This window comes from Hydra vulgaris, chromosome 12, assembly GCF_038396675.1.
Source record: "Hydra vulgaris chromosome 12, alternate assembly HydraT2T_AEP".
Lineage (NCBI taxonomy): Eukaryota > Metazoa > Cnidaria > Hydrozoa > Anthoathecata > Hydridae > Hydra > Hydra vulgaris.
Genome location: NC_088931.1, coordinates 23,277,421 through 23,295,202, shown reverse-complemented (window position 1 = coordinate 23,295,202; position 17,782 = coordinate 23,277,421). Strand labels below are relative to the sequence as shown.

The 17,782-nt window shown below is 26.9% G+C and overlaps 1 long non-coding RNA gene across 8 annotated transcripts in view; it reads right to left on the bottom strand.

Moving 5' to 3' along the window:
• LOC136088590 (uncharacterized) overlaps window positions 1–6,893 on the bottom strand; it is a 68,980-nt gene extending 62,087 nt beyond the window's left edge. For all 8 annotated transcript variants that reach the window (XR_010642294.1, XR_010642297.1, XR_010642298.1 and 5 more), the window contains exons 1-2: window positions 6,438–6,893; window positions 2,727–2,905 (exon numbers count right to left, since the gene is read on the bottom strand). This is a non-coding gene — a long non-coding RNA (uncharacterized LOC136088590). The remainder of the gene's footprint in view (window positions 1–2,726; window positions 2,906–6,437) is intronic.
• Window positions 6,894–17,782: the final 10,889 nt, after the last annotated feature.

Below are 17,782 nucleotides of genomic sequence, written 5' to 3'. Positions count from 1 at the left end.
GTAATTTTTAAATGAAAAGAATTTTAAAAATTATCATAGAAGCATTCGGACTTTCATTTGTCTAGTATTGACTACTTTTATACCATTTGGATTAAAATATGTGGCATTTAAGATCTATAACATGTAGTATTTTCCACCTATATCCCATGTAGGATTTACCACATAAAACCCATGATGGATTTACCATATGAAACCCACATGGGACAAAATAATAATCCCCATATGGGTTACATATGGTAAAAACCCACGCGTATCCCATATGGGATTTACCATATGGAATCCATGTGAGATTTACCATATGAAACCCACATTGGACAAAATAATAATCCCCACATGGGTTACATATGGAAAAAATCCACGCGTATCCCATGTGCGCTTTTTCACTGGGCTGAGTCCCACAGGGAATAATCTTAGAACTTTATTATTTTTAATAAATATTAATGATATGAATAAAGCTTCTTATTAAAATATTGTCAATTATGCAGACGAAATTTATTCTACTACAACTCTGATGTAAAAATATTGTTCGAAACAACGAACACTGAACTAGAAAGCTTTAACCAATGGTTTATAGCTAATAAATTATCATTAAATTGTAAAAAATCAAGTTTTACTCTATTCCATAAAATAAGACAATCAATTAAACTTCCGTTAAAGTTGCCAAAACAAATGTTTTTGGGAGTAATACTTGATAGGAACCTACCATGGATAAACCATATTAGTGTCATTGAAACAAAAATATCTTCTTTTATAAGTATATTATACAAATCTAGGGTCTTTCTTGATTATAAATAGCGCAAAATGCTTTACTTTAGTCTTGTTCATTGTCATCTATCCTACGCTATCATTTTTTGGGCTAACACACAAAACTAAATTAATAAGATTACAGAGCTTTTGAAACTACACATGTAAAGCAATTAACTATTTAAAGAGATTAGAAAATCCTTCCCCTTTTATGAAATACATGAATGTTCTGGATATATCAAAACTTAATTCGCTTTACTCCGCTACCCCCCCTCCCTCCTTAAAATTGCCTCTGTAACCACTTCTCGCGTAAAATTCTCTTCTTTGGGAACGAATTTGGTCAGCTAGTCGGGTATTTGACACAATTCAGTCGGGTAAATTTTAGTTTTAAGGAGTTTTTTTTTTTTAAGAAGTCAGTCAGTCCTTTTTAAAGATTCCCCCTCCCTCATTTTATTCGTAGAATTGCCTCTATGTATACACATACACACATCTTTTTATATAACTAATTCAAATGTGTATAAATATATCAGGAGGCGTATACAGTATTTTTTGATGTTTAAGATAACTAATATTCAGACGTGAACTTCAAATATTTTTATGCTTATACTTATGTCAAATGAGGATTCTTTGCGAAAAACTGCGATGATACTTTATTCGAATAAGATTTCAGACATCATAAAAAGTTAATAATTTTATCGCAATCCAATCACGAAACTGTATTTAAAAATTCAAACGTGTTTTAAAATAAGACTGACATTGTGAAACCAATTTTTATTGGTTATTATGGCGAATCGATTAAACAAACGCATATAATTATTTATTTCTCTATAGGCGTTACACTCGGCTGTGTAAAAGAAGTTTACTAAAAACGTATAGTATATACATACATACATACATACATACATACATACATACATACATACATACATACATACATACATACATACATACATACATACATACATACATACATACATACATACATACATAATTTGATGATATAATTTCGGTCCTTTTATTTAGCAGTTTCTGAGGTTTTGGATATATATATATATATATATATATATATATATATATATATATATATATATATATATATATATATATATATATATATATATGGATAAATTATTTTGAAACACTTTTGAAAATCAAAATGCGGGCTCATAGTATGACTATTATGATAAATATGTAATTTTGAAGTACTTTATTGTTTGTAAAACAGAAACATACATACCGCTTTCCCTCCCCCCCCCCCTTGTTTTTTATTTGTTTTTATTATTTTGTTTTACTTTCAGTCACATGCTTAATCGTACTTACTTTCATTTTTCAAACACTTTTTGAGAACTTTTTACTATCTATGCATAGTTTCTGGACATATGATAACTTTGTATTAAGAGTTATTAAATATATGTTAAAAATAAATACTAAACACAGGGTTGCCGAGAGGAGGAGGAGGGGGGGGGGCGAAAGAAACAGTTTGTCCCTGGCGGCATATATCCAAGGGGCGCCAAATAAAATAAAGGTACCAAAAAAAAAAAAAAAAGTCCTTCATCTATAATATTGAAAATTTTTGATAAATAAGGGCGCCAATCAGGGTTGCTGTCTTAGGCGGCGTGACAGCTCTCGGCGGCCTTGACTAAATATAAACTAAGTATATATTAAAAGTATGCATTAAATATATATTGAAAATATATATTAAAAAAATTTTTTTTAAATATTCAACAATGAGGTAATTTGCCTATTAAGGATATTAAAAATATATTTGTTTGTCTTTTCTGGTCTTTTGCACAAACTTAAATTTATACTCATGAAGGTGTATTTACATTATAATGTACCAACTGAATAATGCTTATTTTTATTGATTGAAAATTAATAATAATTTTTTTTGTTGTTGTTCAAATTAACTACCCTTTACCGTTTTAATAATAAATTAATTTAATGATAAATAAATTATAAACGCAAAACAAACATCTACTTACCATATTCTGATTATTTTTCTTTGATCATCATTAACAGCAATGACAGCAACAATCTCTGAATAGATTTGAAACCTTTGGTTTGATTTTCATCAATTTTGTTTATTATTTTAGTGTAATATAAAAAACGTTTCTCTTATATCTCAAACATTTATTTATTGTTGTTTTGTTTTTTCTTTATCCTATGAAAAAGATCGATAAATATTTATAATTAATAAATAAAAAATGAAATATCTTTTTTTTTAACTATATATTTTTTCGTAAAACATATCTTCCATTTGTAAAACACTTATTATTACCACCATGTTAAATATTTTATAAAAATATAAATAAGCACACAAACAACTATTCAAAAATGTTCATCATTTTACCTCATGGGAAAATTTTTATCTATTATACATAACTATTAACACTAAACAATTCATACGTGTATGTTTAAAGAAATGAAAAAATAAACTCCCTATAATAGAGAATTTTTTATAAAAAAACAATAAAAGAAATTTTAAACATACAATTAATCTACTTTATAACTTTAAATATGAAAAAATATTTTTTTATAACTTATAACTTTTTTATAACTTTATAAATTATAACTTTAAATATGAAAAAATATTTATCACAAAACGGAAATAGTACCAACTGACTAAAAAGTATTTATAAAATCATTTCAAGAAATATTGGCGATTGCCTCAACAATTAGAGGATGAACTTTGTTGGTTTCAGAATTTTTTCAAAAGTAATAATTCCACTGTTTAGTTGTAGGAAAAAGTAAAAAGTGAAAAATTAATCATTCTTTTTATCTTTAAAAACATAGCAATATATTTTATTGTTTTCAGTATCTTTGTTTAAAGTAAGTAATTGAAATATTTTGGTGGCAATTGTTATTACCTTCAAAACAACATATAAAAACAAAGATAATTTATTAGGTATTGCTGCAATACATTTGCCAAACATGATTATAGAAACCAGGACCAATTGTAATTAACAAACCAGATATTTTGAAATGTAAAAATAGAATTTTTTTTTTTTAAGTGCAAAGCTAAAAAGTTTGTTTGATGGCTACCACGGAAACTCATGGTTAGAGTTTGTACACAGATTCCATTTGGTTGCATAACATTAAATACGTCTCTGGACAATATTGCCATATTTCAATCATTTATACTTCAAAAAAATAAGAAATATATGGGGTGTTGATAAGTATAGGTTTGTCATCATTTTCGTTAAAATTGTAAAGATAAACACATAAAGGTGTTTCTTTATTGATGTCACCATTTTTTTTTTTTTAATTTTTGAAATCATCAGAACAAACCTCAAACTAAAACTAACAAAAACAATTCAACCTAAGAAATTAGATTTAATTTTTAAATCAAATAACATAAAATTAATTGTCAAATCAATTATCATAATATTGTTTCGTATTTTAATTTTTTATATTTGCAATATCAACATTTGAAATTGAGATTAATTTTTAAAACATTGTTTTAAAACCATTAATAGTTCAGTTCATCTAAAAATTTAAATGAAAACCACTAATTGAGTTTGAAAAAATAAAATCTACTAATTTAGTCTGAAAAATAAAAACCATTAATTCAGACGGAAAAAATACTCTTCCTTTCGTTTGTTGTAGTATATAATATCTTTTTATATGTTATGGGTAATCTCACAGTTACGCGGCCTAAAATTATTTAAATTTTCGTTTTTGAAAAAAACGGAGAAGACCATAAAAATGCCTATCGAAAAAATAGTAATAATATATGTTAATAATTATTATTTATGATAACTATTTTTATATTTATAATAATAATAGTTAGTATTATTTATAAAAAAAGTATATAAGAAAATAATTCGTCGCTGCAAAGAAAAATCTTAAGTCCATTTTTGGCAAAATTGACTTTTTTTATTTTAAAATACTCCTTAGGTGCACAAAAGTTATCTCACAAAGTATGGAACCAAAATTGATTCAACTTTTGCGACTATGAGTAAAATTTAAATATCTTATGTCCTTCATTTTTTGGCAGAAAAAAAACTTTTTTGGTTTATAATACTTTATACATATAATAAATAACTGAAAACAAGTAGATTTAATAAAAATAAATCAAAAGCAGTGGTTAAACTTAAAACTTTAAATGACTTTTTCTCAGAACAGCTAAAATGGACTTAAAATAGTTTTGTTTTGCAGCGGCAATTTAATTTGTAGAGTTTTGTCATATTTCATATAGTTTTAAGATTATCTTAAGTCCATTTGAATTGTTGCTTCTCATAAACTTAAATTTTTTATTTTTTATTTGTTATATTATGAAAAATAATACCATATTCGATAAGTATTTTTAAAACAATTTGGTTTAATTAAGAAAATCAAACGCAGTGATGAATTGGAAACTTTAAACGTCTTTTTGTCATAGCAGCAAAAATGGACTGTTTTGTTTGCAGCGACGAATTATAATATTTATAATAAATATTTTATGGTGTTTTTAAAATCTATACGAACGAGAGCGAAAAAATGGAATTGATTTAGGCCTCTTAATTGTAAGATTCCCTTTGAAATGTATATATTATATACTATATAATATCTATAGGATTTCAAAAATGTTTTATTTATTTTTGTAGTGTTTATTTTAATAAACACTGCAAACTATCCATCTCGGCTACTAAAGCGTATTGTTTGATAAATGTTTTAACACTATTTAATAAACAAAAGACTTTACAAAACGGCAAATAAATGCTGTAGACCAAAATTAAGAAAATGTTGCTGCAATGCAATTTTCAGTTATAAAAAACCTGTAAAACTTCATATATGTCTTAACATTACCTAATTTGAAGTTTATGCAAGTTAGATATTTGCATACACTTTCATTCACATTTTCTTTAAACCTGAGAACACAAGTCCATAAAAAAAATATTCCGACTCTTTCTCACCATTACCACGGTTGCAATGGCTGCCAAGAGTTTCGTGTGAAACACGCACGTATGGGCACTACTACTACTACTACTACTACTGCTACTACTACTACTATTACTACTACTACTACTACTACTACTACTACTACTACTACTACTACTACTACTACTACTACTACTACTACTACTACTACTACTACTACTATTACTACTACTACTACTACTACTACTACTACTACTACTACTACTACTACTACTACTACTACTACTACTACTACTACTACTACTATTACTACTACTATTATTTCCCACTGTTAAGTTCAGCATATTTATAAAGATATCAAGTGCGTTTAGTCACCTCCTGCGTCGTCAATGACAATTTCATTTATGTCTTTTAAAATTTTTTATGGAATTGTGTTCTCAGGTTCAATGACACTAATATAATCTTTTAAGAAAGGTGGTTCAAAGTTATTGCTTTAAAAAAGGTCAAAGATATTTATTTTAGCTTTATAAATACCCATCAGCACTGTAAAAGTTCTATTTAAAACTAATTTATGCTTTTTGCTTTTAACTTCTTTAAAAAAGTTTATTAAAAAATAAAAATAACTAGAACTTTTATCATCGAGTCTTCGAGTCATCGAGTCTATTTTTTCGTAACAACAACAGTTTGTTATATTTTTTACATTTCCTAAATGTTTATATATAAGTAATTAAATGTTTATATATAAGTAATTATTCTAGACAAACTTTAATCACTTTTTAAATTGTTTAATTTTTACTTATGTTTATGATATATTATTATAAATAGTTACTTACAAACAGTCTGCTATCACTTCTGTGAATTGATTTAGGAAGACTGGCATTGTACCACTCAATCGCAACGATTTTACAGACAATCATTTTGCTTGACCACCTTTATCAGATGTTTATCTTGCTAGTATATAAAAATATTACATAACAAGATATGCTTGAACAACCGCAAAGAACAACACAGTATGTTCCGTACATAGCGTATACACAGAGTATCATCAAGATGATTTTCTCAGGCTTTCTATTCATAAGACTTCTACCTTCTGAAATTGCAACACTGGTTGACGTCCAGATCTAGACACCAAATCTAACTGATCTCAAACTGATTACTCAGTTCTTTACAAACTGTTGTGCTACCAACAGTACGAAACCAATGCATTTTTTACAAAATGAACTTTATGCTTATTCAATAGGTTTTTGCTCTACAAAAAAATTTCTAGGAATTCTCAGTGTTTATAAAAATGAAATAAAAGCAAAACATAAAGATAATAGTAACATTATAAAAGGATAACAAAAAGTTGATTATAGAAAACGAAAGGGATTAAAATTAAAAACATGCAATTGCTAATATCTGACAGCTTAAAAACTTTAAGTTTCAATAACGTCAGAAAAATATTTAATGCTGCTCAAATGTTTTGTTCTGAGTTTAATAGATTCTTAATAAAACTTTAATAGAAAGTTAAAAATGCGTTTAAGCAATATTTTATGTAAAGATAATGTATGTTTTTAAATAAGATAAATTTTTTTTTTATAAATTATCAAAATATATCTTCCAAAAACCCTGAAAAAGCTTATTAGATCCGTACCGGATTCGGTACGGTACGGTTTTGATCATGTTTTTGAGGATTAGTGATACCTGTACATTTTAAATTTTTTTCTGTTTTAAAAATCATTTTGTATAAAACCAATGTTAAAACTTCGTTTTTATTTAACTTGATAAATGTTCTATTCGACGTGTAAGCGAAATTTAAAATCGAACTTTGTAAACGAAGTTCTTATTAAATTTTTTCAACGTTACAAACAGTACACTGTTTGTGCACACAAAAATATCTCACAAATGTCATATCACAAAAAATATCTCACAAAAAACACATCTCACAAAAATAAAGCACTGCAGTGCTTTATTTTTGTGAGATGTGTTTTTAAAATTTTCTCAAAAATTTTTTTTACAAACTCTAAACATTTATAAACCTTGAAAAACTTTTAAAAAACTAAGAAAATGTTTTGAATCTAAAACTTGGTTTCCAATAATTGCACAACAACTTTTTAATGGAAACATTTTCAAGCGTAGGTTGCACAACATGACTTCGCTTGTACAACAAAGATTTTGTTGCAAAACAATAGTTGCGGAAATAGTAACAAATCAATTTCTGCAACAATTTTTGTACAACAAAATTGCACAAGTGTTGCACAACGTTTTTTACAACTATTGGAAAACAAGTTTATTACAATTAAAAAAACGTACTTTTATAAAAAGTTTCACATTATTTTACTAAATTTAATAAATAAAATTTATAAATAAATTTAATAAATAAAATCGAACACTTCGCTAATGAAAACGAGCCATTATCCGACGGTGCGTTTAAAATGTTACAACGCTAAATCTACAAAATTCATAAAATATTTTGCTACAATCGAACTAGCACTGATTTTTAATTTCTAAAAATTGAATCACGACGAAAATATACTGTTGATTGAGTCAATTAAATTCTTCAGATCAATGTAATAGCAATAGTAATGGAAAGGTATGTTTATCTTTACTTCCCATAATATATAAAAGAACTATTTTTATTGTTATTTCATTGATTTCAAAATACATAGTACTAAAATATAGTCTTTGAAATTAACAGGATCATCTATTGTAATGTTAAACATGCCGAATTAAGTAAACAAACTAGATGTCATATTTTTTATTTTATTTACTTAAACTATTTGAACTATTCAGGAATAATAACAATTTTTTCCGAGAAATTAACTATTTAGGGATAATAAAAATGATTCCGAGAATGTACCAATAGTAATACTAACGGGAGAAAAATAAATATTTTATAAAAATATCATTAAAATGTTAAATGACTAAAAATAAAAACAAATTTCTCACGGTCAACACATGAGATCAATGTGATATTATTATGTTATCAAAAGTTTATCATATTTCGATCTCATGCTAATATCACAAAGATGGTTAAATACATTTAATTGTAGTCGTGAAATCATCATGACGTCATAACGAGATTATTACTTGATAACAAACCATGAGATTCTATTATTATCATAATTACCTAAAATTGATCTCAATTTTTGCGATATCAATAGTTTCTCATGGTTTGTTATAAAGTAATTATCTTATTATGATCTCATACGATGTCAAAACCATAGTTGGTTAAAGTTAATTGTGGTTATGATATCACACCACGAGATCATAATGGGATCATGACTTGGTAAATAACCATTTGAAACTATCGATATCATAAAAACATCACATTGATTTCAATTTTTGACTAAAAAAGTTGGTTTTATTTTTAGACAAAAATTGTCTTCCTAAAATTGTAATTTTCAACTTTCAATTTTTAGTTGTTACTTCAAAGTTGTTACTTCGAAGTTGTTACTTCGAAGTTGTTACTTCAAATTACAATTTAAATAGAAAAGAGCTAAAATGTGACTTGTTGAGAGCAAGAATATTGTCCTTGCCAGCCAAGCGGTGTACTGCTATGATGAAACACATGATAACTTCTGTTTGTAATAAATCATAAAATTTTTAATAAAATAACATATTTTAGTAAATATTTCTTATATATAAGAAGTATTTACTAAAATATTTATTTTTTTAAAAATAAAACTTTAGAATTTTATTCGATACTTTTTTTTTTAAAATTTACTGTATGAAGCCTTTTTGGCATTTAAAAGATTAATAAAGCTCTTCAGCTGCTTCTTCTTCTGATACAACAAGTAAGTTGTTGCACTCGCTTATACTTGACTTTACATTACAGTACATTAATTGATTGCTTTTGTTGTTCATTTTTTTTAAACATAGCTACAGATGCTTCTTCCAGTTCAATAAATCAATGTGAAGTCAAGTATAAGTGAGTACAATAATTAAGTTGTTATACTCACTAATACTTGACTTATTGCATTGATTGATTGATTTTATTGTACTTTAAATTTTTTATATAGTTGCACCTGCTTGTTCCAGTAAAACAAGTAAACTGTTGTACTCACTTATTCTTAAGTTATTACATTAATTGATTGTTTTTATTTCTATTTTTTTTATGGCAGAAATTTTTTTAGTAGTATCTTCCTAGTAGATAATTGTATATATATACAAACCTACTGATGGTGAAACACAGTGTTGAAGTAATCAAAAATTAGATAAGTGTTTTTACTAATTTATATATATATATATACATATATATATATATATATATATATATATATATATATATATATATATATATATATATATATATATATATATATATATATATATATATATATATATATATATATATATATATATATATATATATATATGTATATATATATATAAATTAGTAAAAACACTTATCTAATTTTTGATTACTTCAACACTGTGTTTCACCATCAGTAGGTTCATCAGGAAGAATGTCTAAACATAAAAAAATTTTCAAATTATAGAAAAATTATTTCACAGAAAGTTGGGAATTGTTATAATTAATTATGTAATAGATGTAGTATTTTGCAACCAGGAAGTTGCATCAGCTACCTTAGATAATTAAAAAATCATGAGAAGAATTCTTTAGAATTAGGATAAATTTGGACTGGTCATTTGTTTTTATAATTTTTTAAAAGGAACTTATTTTCATGTCTGCATTTAGAAATTAATTCTGATTTTTTATTCAGTAAATTTTCTTGATTAAATGAGTAATAATTTCAAATTTTTCTTGTAAACATAGTATAAATTTTTTGGAAATGTTTTTCTTGTAAACATAGTATACATTTTTTGGAAATGTTGTTATACGCAGGCGCAGTTTTTAGGATAGACCAGTTTAATTCAAAATTAATATTTTTTTCTTTTAGTTGCCAAATATATTTAGGCAGCATAGTCTCTTTTGAGTATTTTTTATGTTTAAAAGATTGTTTGTGATTGGCATAACGTTTTTTTTCATTTGCCCTCGGTTAAGCCAATATAATGTTTATCAGGGTTGTTTGCGAGGAAACAATGCATTTGTAAATAATATTTTTTGATTAGCATTTGCCATTCATAGGGCAGTCAAGTTTTTGCTTGCAGTTACAATTTTCAGTATTTTTTTCTTTGAGAAATTCATTTTTATTATTCAATGCAAAATTATGGCCTTTTATAATTCTTTCAATATTTTTTGTACAGCTATAGCTTACTTTAATAGTGTTTCTGTTAAAAATTTTGTGCAATTTATTAGAGGGAGGGAAATGTTTGTCAACTAATTTTAAAAACGCTTTTCCAATGTTTTTTGAAACATTTTTGCTGTACGGAGGGTTGAACCAAATTATATTTTTATTTCTATTTCGCTTTTTTGCAATTTTTGTTTCAAATTTTAGCTCAAAATTTTTGAATCCGCTTTTTTTAAGAGCATCTTCATACACGTTTAGAAGAGTTAAAAATATTTTCATTAGAGGAGTTTTGATTAAGTCTATTGTTAATTGAAATGGGAATTTGTTTTAAGATTTGAGGGGGATGATTCGAATTTATATTAATATACGATAATTCATCATTAGGTTTTTTATAAGGCCTATAAGAATTTTCTGAAAGGTTAAATGTGACATCAAGAAAATTCACAATTTTTAATTTCTTGAATGTAGACATCATGTATGAGAGTATGTAAATTAATATTTTATAAACATCAATTAATACGAGTTTCTCTTGATACTAAATTTATTTTTTTCAAAAAAAAACAAAAAAAAAATCTTTAAAACTGAAGACGCTGGTCACAACAATCCAGCGAAAATTTCTTTAATAAAAATTAAAAAATAAAAAATAAAAAAATAAAAATAAATTTAGTATTGAGAGAAACTGGTATTAATTGATGTTTATAAAATAATAATAATAATAATAATAATAATATATATATATATATATATATATATATATATATATATATATATATATATATATATATATATATATATATATGTATTATACATATGTATATATATATATACATATATATATATATATATATATGTATTATACATATGTATATATATATATATATATATATATATATATATATATATATATACAGGGTGGCCCATAATTAGTGTCCCATCTTAAAAAAGCAATTCCTTGAAAACTAGGGATGGAAAACTATTAATTTTGCTTTGGTTTTTGATATTATTATATATTTTGATCTATTTACTGCTGCCTTCACTCACTTTACTTGTTTTTTTAGCAATGACAAGACCATCACCATATCGGCAAAGTATTATTGATTTTCATGAGAAAGGAGTTTCAGCACGCGACATCCAGACTAGACTCAAAGTGCCGCGAAAGCTTGTTTATAGAACAATTCAACGCTTCAAAGCATTGAGAACAATGTCAGATCGTCCACGCAAAGGAAGAAAGCGCTCCGTGGTGACTGATGCAAAAATCAAGCAAGTTCGTGAACGGGTGCGCCGCAACCCAGAACGCAGTATGCGACAAATGGCCAAACAGCTCCAAATTTCTCGAAGTTCTCTTGGAAGAATTACCAAGGATTATCTAAATTTGACGGCTTACAATAAAAATCCTGCACAGCTTTTGTCTCAGGCATCAAAGCAGAAGCGCAAGGATCGCTGCAAGGATCTCCTCGCCCGTTTCGCCAACAACGCTCATCTCAACATCGTTTTCACAGACGAGAAGATTTTTACAGTTCAACAACATCACAATGTGCAGAATGATCGTGTCTACGCTTCCTCAAAGCCTAATATCACAATACAAAAGGCAGCACATCCTCTTTCAGTAATGGTGTTCGCGGGTATCAGTGCCACCAAGAAGACACCATTGATTTTTGTTCAACAAGGCGTTAAAGTAAAAGCCCAAAACTATCTGAATGACGTTTTGATCAAAGAAATACTTCCATGGAGTCAAAAGGAGCTTCGTAGACATTGTTGGACATTCATGCAGGATAGTGCTCCAGCCCACAAAGCCAAAATTGTGCAAGATTGGCTCGGCCGAAACACCCCCGATTTCATCAAGCACAATGAGTGGCCTCCAAGTAGTCCCGACTGCAATCCAATGGATTACTCAGTGTGGAGTGTTCTGGAAGCTGAAGCGTGCAAAAAACCGCATAAAACGATTGATTCTCTGAAGAAAGCGCTTCAAAAAGCATGGGATTCGCTTTCACCCGCCTACTTGCGTGCCACCGTAGATGACTTTCCAAAGCGTCTTGAAGCTTGTGTGAAAGCCGATGGTCGACATTTCGAAAAAAATCTTTAAATTTTATTTGATATTGTTAATAAATTGTTTATCAAAAAGTTTTATGTGTTTTCCATTCCTAGTTTTGAAGGAATTGAGTCTTTAAGATGGGACACTAATTATGGACCACCCTGTATATATATATATATATATATATATATATATATATATATATATATATATATATATATATATATATATATATATATATATATACACATATATATATATATATATATATATATATATATATAAATATATATATATATATGTATTATATATATACAGGGGGGTCTATCCTCCCCAAGCCTCATAAGCAAATCCCCCCCTCCCCTAGTTTTGGGTTACACATTTTTTGGTACGGCGAAGCGTTTTGTTATTACCGGATATTTTTTTTACATATCCGGCCGGATACACACAAGCCGCATATATATTTTAATATGCGGATACATCGAATATGCCGGATATATTAAATATTGTAGGGGATTAGGAGGGCGGGGTATCGAGGTGCCCCCTCCCTAGACATAAGCTGTTACCGTGACCGATATTCTTAAATATCACATATGTTTAAGTTTACCCAGTTAAGTTTTATCTGAACTTATGTAGTTGTTTTAAAATGGCGTCTCTTTGTAAAAGGCATTTTTAAAACACACGAATTTCAATAAGGGTGTAACCAAAGTAGCGTATGCTACTTTAATTAAGCATGAAAAACTTTTTTTATTTAAAATAATTTTATTTAAGATTTTAATAAGCTTTAGGTTACACTTATTTTTTCTCTTTGCAAAGTTTTAGTTACCGACACTGTGTATTGCTGATAAGTTCGAATTTCATCCTTTTCCCTTTAGGTCATTAACAACCTTTGCAGTTTTGGTCGAACACATAGCAAATCGATCAATAATGTCTTTTGATTGCAAAGACTCCAGTATGCTTCTCTCGTTGCTAAAACTGTTAGAGATAAAAACCAATCATCGATCATTGTGCTTCGTAATCAATTTTTTATAACTTTCACCCAACTCATTGCACGCTCAGCGCTGCAACTTGTTACCGGTATAGTTGTTAATATTTAATATTATATATATTTATTTAATACAAAATAAAGTAAATTAGGAAACTACGACAGAACTTCTAGAGCTCGCAATGGCTTCACAAAACTATAGTCAATCCATTTATAAGAAGTTTTATTTTCACCAGAAACACCACATTTGTCATCATTTTCATAACCATCGTTATTACTTAGTTCTCCAGATTCGTTTGTACATAGTGTTTTAGGACGCTGTTGCTGTGATTTTTCCTTTTTATTGGAATATATATCCTCTATACTAACCATTTTATAACAATTAATAAGTCAACCATTGAGTGAAAAACTGGCTAAAAATCATTTCTTTCATTTGCAATGTCTTTTACATTCAAATCATAAAGGTTAGAAATGTTTTGTATTTGAGACGGACTAATAATCTCAAACTTTTAGTTGTTATTAACAAACTTTTTGTTGTGAAATAAATTTTCTTCTAAAAAAGAATCATTTTTTCTAAAAAAAAATATTGTTACCACTAAATCTTTCTTACATCTCTTGCAATGAAATTCAATCCACGAATTAAAACCCCTACTGTAAATGCTTGCTCAGGATCATTCATACGTTCACCAGCAGCCGTCTCCCCTCACATGAGTTTTGTCTTTCTGTTTTTTTTTGGTTTGAAGTTGGTGTCAATATTGCGGAAGATACAAAATTCTATCGCGGATTTTTTAATGTTACGGTAGAGATCATCCACATTATTTCTCATATTTGTCAATTATTTTATACAAATCTGCTGCGTTGGCCTGCAAAATACGAGAAACTAGCACAGTTACATCAAATATTTATTTTAAAAAATACATACACATTATACAGCTTATATAGTCTACTGTACATAACAGCCCATTTTCTGAATTTGTTGTTTCTGAGCCATGACTATTTGTTGACAAAGTATCAACAATGCATATATAACGATCAAGCACGGTTTTAACGCCGTCTTCTTCTGATCTCCAATTTCGGGTTGTATCAGAAACTCTTTTCAACGATTTTGTATATCTGATATTCTGCTGCATCTTGATAAAAACAGAATGTCCCTTGTGTCCTGAGAAAAAATTATATAGTTCTTGAATAGTTCCTAAAACATTGGTTATTTTGGAACAATATTTTAAAACAGATTCAATAACTAGATTTAATTGATGTGGACTTCACCAAACAAATATGGCTTTTGGAACCTTTTCAAGGCTTAATGTTTTAAGACCATTTAATTTGCTTCTGCAGTTACTTGCGCCATCGAAAACTTTGACCAATAATCCAATTTATTTCAACTTTGATGCTTGATAAAATTAAAAAAATTCTCTCACTCAGAATTTTTCCAGATGTTTTACCTGTTGTAAACATTTCAATTACTCTCTCTTAACTGGACGTAGACCAGCAGGTGTATTTTTTAAATAACATAAAATGAGGCATTGGGCTTCCATTTTAGATTTATCTTGGGTTCCATCACTTCATCTTCTATCACAATTTTTTCAACAACTAAATTTTTCATTGTAGTTAATAACCGCCGCACGTTAAGCGGACTTAATAGATTTATTTCCGGTCTCTTACGAAAATCATTCGAACGAATAGTATTCAACATTTTTAAATAATTGGCCAATGAAGCATCAAATTCAGAAAATTCTCAAAAAAGGTGCAAAAATTTACCCTCCTTGGAATTGTTACCACGGATGGCCATTATTTCAGTAGACAAAAATTTCAAACATTTGATAGACACATATACAACTTGTCTATTCTTTTCTGATGATGTAGGTTGTAAATTTGAAACATCTCATCTAGTCAATTCTCAATACACCATCTAATTCTTGCTAGCTCAGCTTCGTGATGTTCTTGACTATACTCGTGATTTACCATATCTCTTGATGCATTTTTCCAATTTTTTATACAAAGACTACAAAGACATCGAAAAAAAAAAACGGAAAAAGTCTCCCTTAAAAAAATCTTTTTGGGAAGAAATAACGCAATTATTCAACAGCCAAGGCATCGGAATTAAAAGAGGTACTAAAAAAGTATCTACAAAAACTACTACTAAAAAAGTATCTACAAAAACTACTACAAGCACTACAAAAAGAACTTAAGAAATGCTGGATGATCTCAAAGCAAAAAGCAAAACAATTTGTTGATTTGTAAGTAGCAAATAAAGAAAAAAAACAAAGATTATTTTTATAGGCAAACACCCAGTAATCATAAGACATGTTTTAGACATCTAAAAGAAGTCTTGTGTACATTTAGCAAACGTTATTTATATCGAAAAATGTTATTAAAATATGAATTGTAGGACAATGATTTTCTTGCCCAAACTGTATGGTTACCAGTAAAGTTTTTACAGTGCTGGACTTCTCTCTGTCAGATTTTTACAACATATTTTCTTGTCGATATTACTTAATATAAGTTAACAATATGGGTTTTTTCAAACCGATTCTTTGGATTTTAGTGAAAGAAAAGAGCTAAATAAAACTGAGGAGGTCCTAATAAAACTCCTGTTCCGTCACAGGAAATTGAAAGTGTTCTGCAGATATTACCACCAAAGTCATTGAATCCTATTCGGACACCTTTTGGGGTTGATGCTATACTGCAATGTAATTTTATTTTTTATTTTATTTTTTAATTTTATTTATTTTTAATACTATTTATTTATTTATTTTTTTAATCATATTTTATTTTTTAATTTTATCTTTTTTGTTATATTTTAATAAAAATTAAGGTTTTTTACAAATACTGACAAAACTAATTGTTTTAAACAAACTTGGTTTTCTCAATGCTAAAACTAAATATATATATATATATATATATATATATATATATATATATATATATATATATATATATATATATATATATATATATATATATATATATATATAGTTTTAGCATTGAGAAAACCAAGTTTGTTTAAAATAACTATCTAAATATCTATATATATATATATATATATGTTTAAAATAACTATCTATATATCTATATATATATATATATATATATATATATATATATATATATATATATATATATATATATATATATATATATATATATATATATATATATATATATATGTATATATATATATATACTATATATATATATATATATATATATATATATATATATATGTATATATATATATGTATATATATTATATATATATATATATATATATATATATATTATATATATATATATATATATATATATATATATATATATATATATTATATATATATATATATATATATATGTATATATATATATATATATATATATATATATATATATATATATATATATATATATATATATATATATATATATACATAGGGGAGATGGGGGCGCATTGATCGCCGGGGCAGTATGATCTTTTGGCTTTTACTCGTTCATTTTTGCCTTACTAGAAGTGAGGTTGCAATTTAATTAACCATTATGCTTCCCTAATTGATTATTTGTAATATTTTTTCATAAGGTTATCAGCGTCAAAAAAAATAAAGAAAATATTGTTTTTCGTCATAAAAAGTGATTTTTTTAAATCGTACTATAATTCAAATATATTTTTATTTAGATGTCTGTATGGGTTAACAACAATTTTATTTTAAATTTGTAAGTGTTAGGTGTATAATATAATACATAATTTTTATTTGGCTGCAATTTATACAGTAGATATTGCTATCAATATGTTACCTATACCTATTGGGGTACATTGATCTTTGACTATGCGGGGCCCATTGATCGGAGGATCAAAGTGCCCCATAGAAGACGAAGTGCCCCATGTTTTTGTTTATAAGCAATACAGTTAAACGAATGGAATTGTATTTATAATTTAAAAAAAAACTATATATAAACAAACAATAGCTTTTAGCATTTCATTTTTTAAATCTACTT